The following is a 13,572-nucleotide window of genomic DNA, read 5'->3' as shown; positions in this document are numbered from 1 at the left end:
TGGTGAATGATCAGCAAGCTTTTTCAAGTTGATAACAGATGCATCATTCTCAGTGTTCTTCATAATGTTTGGGAGAAATACATTTTTTTTTCATTTATTTGCCCCTGTACTCCACAGTTTTAAATGTGTTATCAAATATTCACGTGTAATTAAAGTGCACATTCCAGATTTTATTCAAGGTTATTGGTATACATTTTGGTTTGACGATATAAAAATTACTGCACTTTTTATAAGAAAGAGCGAGCCACTAGTTAGCCATGGAAAGGATAACCAGATTACAGTTTACCAAGAAGTATTTAAAAGAGCCTGCAAAATTCTGGAAAATGTCCAAGATAAAGCTGTATCAGAGTGATGGCAAGAGCAAAGTGTGGAGGCGTAAAGGAAGTGCCCAACATCCAAAGCAAACCATCTTTGCTATAGTTTGCATCTTTCAGTGTAGTCTCTGTATTTCTGTTTATAAAATCTTCTGCTGACAGTCGTTATTTACATATCCACATCTATCTCCTGAAGAGTGTTTCTGACAATGCTGGACACACATTTTTTCTTCATTACAATGAGTATTTTTGTGTCATCAGCAGTGGAGATCTTCCTTGGAAGACCAGTCCCTTTGCGATTACAGAGCTCACCAGTTTGCTCTTTTTTCTTAATGATGCTCCACGCTGTTGATTTTGGTCATCCTAAGGTTTGGGCAATATATGTTACTGTTTCATTCTTGTTTTTAAAGCTCTTAATTGTTTTTTTTTTTGACTTTCATGGCAAACTCTAGTCCTTGTGTTGAAGTGGCAACTATAGACTCCAAAGGTGATCAGAAGTGTAGAAGCAATCCAAGCTCTCTTACGCCCACCCCTATGATGCAAGTAAATACGCTTAGGTAATCACAAACACCTGTGAAACCAAATGTCCCAAACATAATGGTGTCCTGAATTGAGGGAACTATGTATAAAAAGTGCTGTAATTTCTACACGGTCAAACCAAAATGTAAACATAACTTTGAATAAAATCTGGAATGTGCACTTTAATCACAAGAGAATTGTTTGATTACACATTTAAAATTGTGGAGCACAGGGGCAATTAAATGAAAAAAGTGTCTTTGTCCCAAATTTTATGGAGGGCATTGCATGTTGGACAGGGAGCAGAGAACCCTAATGAAATATAGGGGTCCCTTTGCTCAGGTTATTTTAGAATACTGCTGAACAAAATAGTAAGTCTCAGGCAGAGTGGAGGATAGGACATGTCTATATCACAACTCCAACCTATTTTTGCTTATCTTTCTCTTATAGTTAGAGGTGCCAGGCAATGCTCGTGACGATGTATATCGTATAGATTATATTTTAATATATTATTATGTGACAATATAAACAACCTTGAACCTTGAAACAACGTACTTCCATATTTTGGCATTGAAGTGCAAAGGGATAGAAGTATAGAACATTTTGTTCTATGCACAACAGCTGACCAGTGTTTCCCCAGAAAATCATGGGCTAGTCATCATCCCTTCTGGGGCTTTATTTTCATTGCTTTAAAGCTCATTGCTTCTTCGGGTGAATGAGAATAGAATAGCCATTTATAAAGGTAACAAAATTAGTCAAAGGATGCTAATTTACAACATACCCAGCGTGGCAGAAAAAACAAATGAAGCTGCTGCTACCAAACTGTCTCTGTGAAAATGGCATTTATTAACATATAAATATAATTGTTTTCTATAATCTTGTTATCAGTAAAACTGAGTTCATATGTTAACTGTCAGAGTAGGTCTTTTGTGCAAGATATAGTTATTCTGCTGTAGAACTAATTCCCATTTTTACAATAATGGCACAGCTGCAATTGAGTCCATCACTTTATCATTTGTTTATTCTCCCTGCTCCCAGTGGAAGTTTTAATAGTTTTGCAGTTACTCTTTCAAAAATAAAGCTGTGACAACTGATGGATACTATTTGTTTCCAAATGAAAGGTGCCAGGAGGGGAGAAAGAAAGTGTTACATGTGGAGTTCTGGATATTCAACTCTCTGTTAAGGCCATCTCCTTCGTTTGTTACCAGACAAATGTATTTGCTAGACTTCGTGTCAGTTTAGCTTTCAGGTTGAGCATCATTCTCCTACCGCAGACTGGGATCCTATCTTTATCATAATTCAGTAGAATAGGCTGCAGCAAATAAGCTACACACCATAATTAGCAATTGGCAGCGCACACTGTAAATCTGTGTGAGTGCGGAACGATTTGCTTACATTGTTGCTTTGTTGACAAATGACGCTGTACATGTTAATGTTCTTGAAATGTCCCCGTTGCACCTGATGTGACAATAAATGTCAGCCAGCTGTATGAATTATGGAAATAAGATTTTTGTTTATGAATGTATCTGGAAAATTTATTTTACTGCACGTCTGCTGATGGATTTAATGTTTGAAACTGAATTGAAAGGATTTGTAGGCTTTTTTGTAACAGATAGAAATGCGTAATGAAACATCTTTGACTTTATATTTTTTAATCATTCTTTGACTATTTTTTTAATGCTCCAACAGACTCGGTTGTTCTTTTGTTCTGGAAATCTCTGGAATGGATTTTCTGACAATTAATGCTGACAGTGACTGGTTCCAGATCAAGCAAGGGTGAACCTTACTGCCTGGTGCTGCAGTGCCTTCAGACACTGTAGATTATATATTTTTGGAGAGCAAAGGCCTTTTTTTACAGTCTCTAGACTTGGGCTTAGCACAACATCTAATGAATCTCAATCCACTTTCAGAAGAAGGGGCATGGATGTGGCAAGTTTGTTTATGCATAAATTCTAATCCTGCCAAAATTCATATGCTAGGGCAATATTCCAACTGTTATGAGGTCCAGTACTTCATGAGAGCTCCATCTTGATTCCCATTAATTATGTATCCTATTCTATTTGCTCATTTAGAAATGGAAGCTTAGTTAGCATATTGGACATGCTCAACTGGGGATCGTAGGCCATGAGGATCACTGACAGGTCAACATCCATTCTCTATCTCTAATTTCCCTGAGCAAGGTTACATTTCTTGAACTTCTATCTCTGGTAAACCACTGTTATGTATAGTTACCTGATCAAGCACACCCATTGGCTGGTTGTACCTGTGGCACTCCTCACAGGATCCTATAAAAAGATGACTGCTTCACAACCCCATGTTAATCAGTGCAGGATAACCAAACAGTAAGGATATGCTAAGTTCTCAAGTGAATAAAAGCCTATTGGTTTCTCTACAACAGTCTTTCTTGTTCATAATAAAATTAACAATGAACCCATCCACATCATTAATGCCTAAAGATCTGAACGAAAAGCTACTGCCCAAACTTGAAATGAAACAGTCCAACATTGTGTTAAAAATGGTTACAGGTGAGAAAGTTAAAGTGCTCAGGAAATGTGAAGTGGACAGACAAAGAAAGGATTACCTCTCTACATTTTAGATACAAAAGGACCCAACTTGCTTGGAAGGGATTGCTTGGTACACATCCAAATTGATTGGAAGGCAAATGGTGCAGTGAAGAATGTACAAACTGTTGACAATTAAAAAATAAATAAATAAAAGCTGCAACAGGTGCTTCAAAAGTACCAGATAATGTTTGGGAAGAACATGGGGAAAAAAAATCTGGGAGAACTAGTCAAATTGGAATTGAAACCAGAAGCAAAACCTAAGTTCTTTCAGCCAAAGGCAGTACTTTTTTGCTATCAAAAAGGGAATCGAGACTGAACTCAACAGATTAGAAAGTGAAGGAATAATCAAGAAACTTCAGTACAGTGACTGGGCAGCACTTATTGTACTGGTCAGAAAACCCAGTGGAGAAATACAAATTTGTGGTGATTATAAGGTCACAGTTAACCAAGCCCTGCAAGTCCTTGGACATCCAATTCTGAGAGCAGAGGAATTATTTTAAATTATGAATGGTGGGAGTAAGTTCACAAAATTAGACTTATCACAAGAGAATCAAATGTCAAATTGGGTCCCAAATCGAGGAAGTATGTTGCTATCAACACTCACCAGGGATTGTTCACTTATAGCAGGATGCTGTCTAGAATATCATCAGCTCCAGCGATATTTCAAGCTGTCATGTTGGATGTGTGATAGTACAGATCTATCACCAATGTATATAGTGTATATAGTTACAGTATCTAGACTGTGCTTACAGCGATTGGCTGAGAGCTTAGCCACGCCTACTGTCTGGGCCTTAAAGGGTTGTGTCCCTAGCCAGGTGGGATCATTCCGGACTGGTCGGCCACCTGTGAAGAGCTCCTGTCTTTTGCTAATAAAAGCCTTGGTTTGGATCAACAAGTCTTTGATTCTTTCGATGAGCTCTACAGGATGTTACCTCGATGACATCATCATGATGACGCGGAGCATCTTACAAACCTGGAAAAGGTCATATCCATGTTAGAGCATGCTAAAGTCTGACTGCATCAAGACTGTTTATTTAGGTGCCCTCAGTAATGTATTTGAGATTTACAATGAACCGTGAAGGAGTCAGGATGGATACAGCTGGCACAGAAGCCATTCGGAGTGCATCTTGCCCATCGAACCGAACTGAGTTGTAATCATCCTTAGGTTTGGTTAACCACTATCAAAAGCACATCCCTAACATGTCAAATCTTTGCAACCCACTCAACCAGAAATGGTGTTGGAATGCTGAAACCAACAAAGCTTTTAATAGCTTGAAGAAACTGCTGACTTCAAGGGATAATGTTCTCATTTACTACAACCCAGACAAGGAAGTGACCTGGCTATTGATGCTTCACATGTTGGTTTAGATCCAGTATTACCACAAGTTACCAAAAAAGAACAACCAGTTGCATATGCTTCCCACTCTCTAATGGCCTGAGAATGAAACTATGCATAACTAGAGAAGGAAGGATTGGTCATAATATTTAGTCTCAAGAGATTCCACCAATACTTACATTGTAGGAAGTTCACCTTAGTGACAGACAATAAACTAGTGAGTTTGATCTTAGACCCCAGGAAAGGCATTCCTGTGTTAGCGGAGGCAAGAATTCAAAGATGGATGATGGAACTAGCGGTGTATGATTATGATCTAAAGCATTGTCCGGCAGTCCAGAATGGTCATCCATGCTGATGCATTATCATGTTTACCTCTGCCTGTGACCGAACAGACTTAAGGGAAGATTAATTGGACTGTGGAAGCCACAGCTATCAACCAGGGACAACTGCATAACTTGACAATTACATTTAACGCTTTCAGCAAAGAGGTACAAATTCTATACCAGAAAGCAAAAGGCCAGAGAACAAGTATTAGTAAGAGATTACAGGGAGAATTTAAAAAATGGATTAGAGGCAGGCTTCTCAAGAAACTAAGTCCATGTTCATATTTGTTTCTAGTGGGTGACAAGATATGGAAATGACATATTGACCAGATAAGAGCAATCGAGGACCACATTTCCATTCTGATTTCAGACAATCCACCTGACGTTCTGCTTTTGGCACAACCCAACTATGCTGCCCCTTGGATAGCCCTGGTACTGGTTACAGAGGCATTATCATTGATGGTTGAACAGGGTCAAGATGCTGGCCAAGCACATAGACAGTAGTGCCAGCCAGTGAGGAGGTTATCTGCTTCAGAAAGGTCAAAAGGTCAAACTCCTGTTTGATGTTCTTCATCCCCAAAAAGGTCCAAGAGAGAAAGACACCCACCAGTACATCTCAAAGACAATGTGCAATGACTTAAAGACTTTATATTACCAGTTAATGCATTTTAAAGTTAGATTACATGGTATCTCTAGTTTCAATTATTAGTTGAAGTCATGCTTAAGTTCTCTGTAGTGTCTACATATGTTAACAGATTTAGTTCAAACTTTATATTTACAAATAAGCACTTTTTTGAGGGGGACTAATGTTATGGGAATGCGCATGCATACGTTACATCATAAAAGGAGTTACATTCGTATTGTGTGTTCAGTTAGATACCATCTTGAGTGTTTACTGTTTCTCTCATGTGAGCTGATTCTTTAAGAGAAATACACTAGAGAAATAATGTTGAATATCATGGATTCCTACTTTAAAAAGTTGTGTGATGTGAACATACTATTTGTCAGTGTCTGAAAGAGGAGTGAATTCATAATGATGCAATATTGAAGCATGTTACAGAGTCCGTATCAGAACAAACCTAATCAAGGGGCATTAAGATAACCGCGGGGGCCACTGTTTTTTTCAGTGGCCATGGCCCCATGAATGCCCCACCCCACCCGTTGACACCGACCCTGAGCCTTTATGAGATGTTTGGGAGACCCTAGCAGCCAGATCAATTACTCATGTAATTTACAATATAGTAATGAGTTATTGACTTCAATGACAGTTTTGCCAATACAGTAGTACGCATTGGATATTATAATGTTTTACTTTGAAAACACCAGTAATAAGGACACTGATGGCATCTCTTTTGTAGCAGACATCCCGCTGATCTTTCATTCTGAGCATCTGTGGTGTTTTTAGCTGAGACTCTTCCCTGGCAGGCTTCAATCACAGCAAAGTGTGGAGAAGTTTCAGTGCTCTAGCTAATGATGAATGGCTTTCATTGGCCAGGTCCTATCTTGGGTTCTAATCACTACAATGGAATAAAATTATCAATTTTACTGAGAAGTTGAATAAGGGGAGCAAAGATGATTCTTGGAATTGCAGATATAAATTATGAATAAAAGAAGAAGTGATTTGCGTCCTTCAGGGAGTCCATGTCTCGTACAATGAAATTGTTATTTGCATTTTTGGAAAAAGAATGGATCAGTGTACTTGTACGTTATTGTCACAAGGACTGGGACAATTCTTGTCCCAATATCAGTGATGAATTTGCTTGCCAGTATGTCCACAGCCAAGTAATTATCAAATGGAGGTGATAGAACAACCTTCTGCAGAACAATATGTGATCCTGGGATTCATCAAGTCTAACGAGGTAGTGCAAACAAATGAATCAGTATCAAAATTTATTGTCATGGATCAAGTCTCGTGAAATTAGTTGTTTTGCAGCAGTATTAGAAGTGCAAAAATTGCTATAAATAATGGGTTTTTTTTAAATCAATTAGTACAAAAGAAGAGAAAAAAATGTGGTCATGTCTGTGGTTCATTGTTCATTCGGAAACCTGATGGCAGAGGGGAAGAAGCTGATTTTGTGCCATTGGGTATTCATCTCCAAACTTCAGTAGCAGTGAAAAGAGGGAATGTCCAGAGTGGTGAGGGTCCTTGATGAGGGTCAATGCCGCAAACAGTGGGAGTCCAAATCCAAATGCTTCTTTAATATCGCTGGCAACCTCTTTTCCAGCTTCTGGAAAGTTATTGTAACTTCAAATGAAAATAATTACACATGCTCCAGAGCATTTCAGCCCAATAGTTGATAATCTAGTTGGTAGCACATTGCCTATACTGAAGGACTTGCAAATATCTCTTACCATTACAACTAAAACATTTCTTACTCAGGGGACCTTTTGCCATGATCATGATGAAAAAAATCCATTGAAATATTAATAAAAGATATTACTTCAATAGCAACAGATATAATAATTTTACTTAACATTGTAAAACCTAAACCACAAAGGTTCATAAGTTTGACAGAGCCTTTCATTGCACACTTCTACTCTGCTCTCTTCATCCTTTATTCTTTTTTCCATTAAATTGAGTATGATTCATGGTTACGATTAGTTATTAGACTTATTTTTTCATCTTTACATGAAGGGTGACTCCCCTTTGCATGTGAATAATCATGGATAAACAATTACGTTTTTTTTTAATGATCAAAAAGGCAAGAAGTGGGGGCTTCCCCTTTGAAAGACAACATTAGATCCAAACCTTTCATTTATTGTCAAAACGTAATTTATCAGAATTGTTTTTTGAGTTGACTAGGATGGCAGGGCATGAGATAAGATGGCATCAGAATAAGGAGACAATTCAAGCAGAAGTCTGGTAAAATTGTAATAATGATAATGTTTATTGTCATACACTTGACACAAATTCACTAAAATTCTTATTTGCTGCAGCCAAACAGGAACAGAAAGTCCAACTACAATAATAAACATGAAATTACCCCAGTACAGAAACAGATGATAAATATAAAGGATAGATAAATATATATTCACAGTTACATTGAGTGCAAGAAATACAAAGGGATGTTTCAGTAGAGCGGACAGATCTGTTTGTGGTCCATGGGTAGCCTACTGTAGTAAATGCAAATCTGAAAACGACTAATTACATTTTAAAATCAATTTCAATATTTTTTCCCCATTGTGGCAGTTTTTTTTATTATCCTGGTAAAGAAAAACATTTGGTATTCACAGTGATTTCTTGAATGGAAGGTCCACTAAGACTTTAGAACTGCTTCTACTTGACACTTTCTTTAGCTTTGGTAACATAATTTTTTGGTGCGCCTTATGTTTTCATCTTTACCACCATTGTTTCCTTTCTAGAGCAACATTGTTCACCAAGTCCCATTCTATACATGATGACCTGCCCTTCTATCTCTTAAAAAGGTTTTAAAATAGTCCAAACTAATAAATTTAGAGGCCTTACAATCTCTATGAATGGTAATGGATGAGGAAAAGAATTCTTTTTCTACCAATAGTCAGAAAGTCTTTAACTATTTGGAAAGTTAGGTCTGCACAAAACAACATGAAAATAATACATATTTGTAGTTTTCCCAGAAATAGAACATTTTTTTCTCAAAAATTTCAAAGATTTTTATGTTACAGAAAGTATTTCATGATTCACATCAGTATTTAGCCAAATCTTCAGATGATAAAATCAAGTTGTGTAATGTCAATGTGTGGATTTTTAGCATGCTTTCATTTTTTCATGCTCTAAAGCTGAGATTTAAGTCTTTGAGATAGAAAACAAACATATGTCCAAATGAGCAGGTCAGTTTTATAAAATTTCATGTTGTAAAGCACCTTTTCCACTGTACCAGAATGATTCTTTTTTTTACAATAGTTTAAAATAGTTTTTACAATTGTCTTTAAAATGTTTCCACACTTTGAAATTCTTTCAGAATATCATCATCTTGGAAAACCTAAGTTAGAGCTTCTTATTATTTGCAACAGCTTTCAAAACCATAACCATAATTATTTAATTCCACTTTCTTCCATTCAGCATAATCTTTAAAATTGAATTGAAGGTTGATTGAACTGAGCTCTGTTCGGTGTTTAGTTGGATCTCTTCAAGTGAGGTGATTGCATTTGGGAATGTGAAGTAGACTTAAAAAAAAATCACAGCTGCAAATGTTCAAAGACTACTTTGGAGTTTGAACAAAAATGTTCTACAAGATCTAAAATGTGTCACCAACGGGATGCTGAACATAGCTGATATATAATTGATAGATAATGTCAGTGGAGAGCACCAGCAGGTTGTGAAGAAATTCATATGGTTAACTGAAAATTTGGTCTAGTGGCTCAGTGCATTTATTGAAAGCAAATGATGTTTGTTTGCAGGATCTATGACAGAGAGCGAGCAGTTTGATTTTTTTTTCCTCTACTGGTTGAAATTTCAAAAGTTGAGAGAAGCTGAGATTATTCACCTGAGCATTACAAGAGATTTTGGTTAAAGCATTTCTCTGACCATGCAGTCAAGTGCATCACAGGCAGAAAATACATCAGAAGCAAGCCTCGCTCATTCTTCATAGTGCAGACAAACCTACATTGATTCTCAGTTAAGCGAATTCTGATTTTTGCCAACATTTTGTTCATACATTGATGAGTGCCTTTAACCCAAAACATTGGTAATTTATTTTTTATCTTTGCTATTTAAAGTACACTGTTTGATCTGCTAAGTTTCTACAGCATTGTGTTTTTATTTCGATCACAGTGTCTGCAAACTTTCATGTTTTACTTCTTTAAAATTTTCTCCCTTATTTTAAAACCTGCCAAAGGTTTGAACCTTCTTCTTTCCATATTTAATTCCAAATCTCCATTTTAATTTTTAAAAACATAATTTATTAAAATATAATTTTTTTAAATATAGCACAGTAACAGGTCCTCTGGCCCCAAGCTCATGCCACCTGAATGCACTAATTAACCTTCGAACTCCATATGTTTTAGGCATTATTCCTGTTCTTGGTTATTTTGGTGCTCAAGTCTTGAGATCCCAACACTCTCAAGTCTGGATGGCTCTATTCCTTCTTCATGATCCTCTCTAAATCTCCATGTTGACCAAGTTACTCATCATCTACCCAGACCTTCCTATGCTACATAGTGTTAATTCTTTTATTAATACACAAGTGTCTTAGATGTTTTGCTAACTTGATGGTGGGATTAGGAAGACCTTGTTTTAATTTTAGGCTAAATTTGATCAAACACCTTTCCATGCTGCCTCAATAACATGGAAAATCAAATTGGACTGAAAAGCCATAAAGGTGGTCTCCATTTATTGGTAATTATAAAGTAAATTATGTATTTGTTTTTTGATTCAAGGTAAAGAAACACTATCCATTCAAATACCTCAGAGGCAGCTCATTCTATAAACATATTGTTGCCACATGACCCATTCTCATATAGTTTCAGAATAAGTTAATATTTAACCCACTATCTGAAAATAAATAACTGGCTCTGCATGAAGTTCTCCTCAAGTCAGTGAAACTTATTTCAGTGTTTGATAACCACTCTACAATGTATCAAAAAAGTACTGATGTGTAAAATAAATCTAGGAAATCAATTCTCTCCTCATTCTCTTAAGGGAATATAACCATATACAACACAGAACAGGCCAATTTGGACCTACTAGTCCATGCAGGAACAAATCCCCACCCTCCTAGTCCCACTGACCAGCACCTGGTCCATACCCCTCCAATCCTCTCCCCTCCATGTAATTATTCAGTCTTTCCTTAAATGTAAATAACGTCCCTGTTTCAACCACCTCCGCCGGAAGCTTATTCCACATCCCAACCACCCTTTGCGTGAAGAAATTTCCCCTCATGTTACCCTTATAATTTTCACCCTTCAATCTCAAACCATGGCCTCTGGTTTGAATATCCCCCACTCTTAATTGAAAAAGTCTATCCACGTTGACTCTCTCTTATCTTTTAAAATCTTGAACACCTCCATCAAATCCCCCCTCAATCTTCTACGCTCCATAGAAAAAAACCCCAGGCTGCCCAACCTTTCTCTGTAACTCAAACCTTGACATCCTGTCAACATTCTTGTGAACCTTCTCTGCACTCTCTCTATTTTGTTTCTATCCTTCCTATAATTTGGTGACCAAAACTGCACACAGAATTCCAAATTTGATCAAGTGTCACCCATTCTACCTCAAGGGAGATAACTGCCATCATCCTGGTTGCAGTGGACAGTCTGCCCCAGGCTAATGATGTATCAACAAAATTATGCTTCGACAGATCTTGATTTAAGATTGGCATGTTTTCATTGGGTATTGCTGAAGTATGATTTCAACATTTTGATTCCCACTTCATGGCCTATGAGAATGCTGAACTATAATGGCTCGGGCTGGTGTTTGTATTTGGTAAAAACACATGCAACATGGAAGTGACAATTTTGAACTTTCACCTCTGCCAACTAGATTCAACTTTAAGATTTGTAGATCTGATTATTTGAGGGTTCAATGTGCAACATCTTCCCAATGCTCTGCAAGATGTATTGTTAATGATCTTTTACTCTCAGGTCTGTGGACATTGCCCGCTAAATCTGAACATAATTTTTATTTTAGTCATTAAAGTATGGGAAATTTTCTTGTATTCTTTTTCACCATAGATAATTTCTTTCTCTGCTGTTCGCATTGCATGTAGAGGTCTGAAGACTCTTATCATGGCTGTGGTTTCTTGTTTTGACAGAGAATGCCCGTCTGCCCAATACATTAGAAGTTTTTCTTACTGGTAATTTTCTGTTGGACTATCTAAATCTCCTTATTAAAGTGAATAGTGGAATTGGATAAGATTCAATTAAACCCATCAGAGAGATTAATCAGCAAAATTTATAAATAGTAGCCCTCTCTATTATAGTCCTTATTAAAACTTCAGATTAAAAAACATTCTAACAAATTTCTCCAGGACTGTGGAATTAGCTGTGAAGCTTCCAGTAAACAGAATTTTGTGAAAGTAAGAAGAGGCAATAATATATTAGTTGCCTGTTTATTAAATGGGCACAATACTAGAGCAGCGATTGCCTTTTACTTTATTAGAGACCAAATCTCCCAAAACCTTTGAGCATATACCTAGTGAGGAAACCTTGTGATCAAGGGAGACTGCATCAAATTTAATTCTACTTCTGAACAGATTGATCTAATTCAGTGGAATTATGTGAAATTTATCCAATGTTTGATGGCTTCATGTTCATCTTAGCAATGAGCTTGCATTGCCTGGAAAGATGCTTCTCTAAAATAAAAGCATTTTTTTAAATAAAGGTTTCTTTTTAACTTCAGTGGCTCCTGCAAGCTGCTTCAATTTCAGATCCTCAGTTACTTTATTCATTTTCAATGAGATAAGAATTGTCTGTCAGCCAGCCATGAGCAAGTAAAAAATAACGGTTCCAATGGGTCATGTGTACCAGCATTTCCTGTCAGCCTTTATCTCTGTCGGCAGACACTGAAACAAGAGCATTACTGTCCATAGCCAGCATAGGGAGTCTCCTCAGGCAATGCCAAAAAATGCTTTTCTTATTATAGTCCTAACTCGTTGTGCATCACTAAATATATTCTGTCGAGCACAGGCAACACTTTGTTACAGCACAAGTGACCGGCAGTGAAATAACCTGCTCTGATGCAGCTGCGTACCACCTGTAGGGAAAGTCAAATTAGGAAGATGTCCTGCTGCTCTGGCACTAATGCCTTCTGTATTGTGATTTGACTTTCCTTCCTTCCTTCTTTGTATCTTTGTTGACTGCAGGAGAGTTTGAGGGTGCTTGCTTGGCCTTTTAATTTTATGTATAAGAAAGGAAAATTAATGCTCAGGTTGAAAGACATTAAAACCAACCACCCCACCCCCCTACCTCCCTCCCATCTATCTTTGAACCCAAGCATGCTGGAGGAGTGACAGGGAATGAGTAGCCTTTTCTGTCTGGAGTCGTGTTACTTTAACATCAAAAGTAATCCTCTAGCTTTACCTGATTTGGCATTGATGCATGTATGACACTATTTAGAAAATCTAGGGTTAAGTTCAGCTTGGATGAATGGAAATGTAATTGGCTTTAGCAAAACTTTATAGATGTTGAGAGATATTTTTTAATTCAAATGCAGAATATGGGTATCACTGGAAAGGCAAATATTTATTGCCGATCTCTAATCTCCCATGAGAAATAATATTTTTGTATATTTGTTGTTTTGGTGAAGGTGATCCTCACAGTGTACTATTAGATAAAAGGAACCAGAGATTTAAATTGATAACAATGGAGGGGTTATGATATAGTTCTAAGTCACTTGATGATTGACTTAAAAGAGAATCTTTTTCGGATTCAGATTTCAGATTTATTGTCAGATATATGATATCACATACAAATCAGATTCGTTTTTTTTCCTGCTGGGGATTGTGTTTCTGTGCACATGCTGCTCAATAAGATCATGCAGTTGGACACTTAAGGTACCACAAACATTGATGAAGGAAAATAAAGAACTGTGGATGATGGAA

At 37.0% G+C, this 13,572-nt stretch overlaps 1 protein-coding gene across 22 annotated transcripts in view; it reads left to right on the top strand.

Moving 5' to 3' along the window:
• Positions 1–13,572, top strand: part of arhgap15 (Rho GTPase activating protein 15) — an 826,317-nt gene that overhangs the window by 629,509 nt on the left and 183,236 nt on the right. Inside the window, exon 17 of one of the 22 annotated variants that reach the window (XR_011356680.1) lies at positions 1,952–2,337. The exons of the other annotated variants lie outside the window; for them this stretch is intronic. The gene's annotated coding sequence lies outside the window, so the exon portion shown is untranslated. Of the gene's footprint in view, positions 1–1,951; positions 2,338–13,572 lie in introns of those variants that run through there. 22 annotated transcript variants of the gene reach the window in all.

This window comes from Narcine bancroftii, chromosome 4 (genome assembly GCF_036971445.1).
Source record: "Narcine bancroftii isolate sNarBan1 chromosome 4, sNarBan1.hap1, whole genome shotgun sequence".
Taxonomy (NCBI): Eukaryota; Metazoa; Chordata; class Chondrichthyes; order Torpediniformes; family Narcinidae; genus Narcine; species Narcine bancroftii.
Note: the sequence above shows the minus strand (reverse complement) of the source record. Positions and strands in the feature narration are given on the sequence as shown.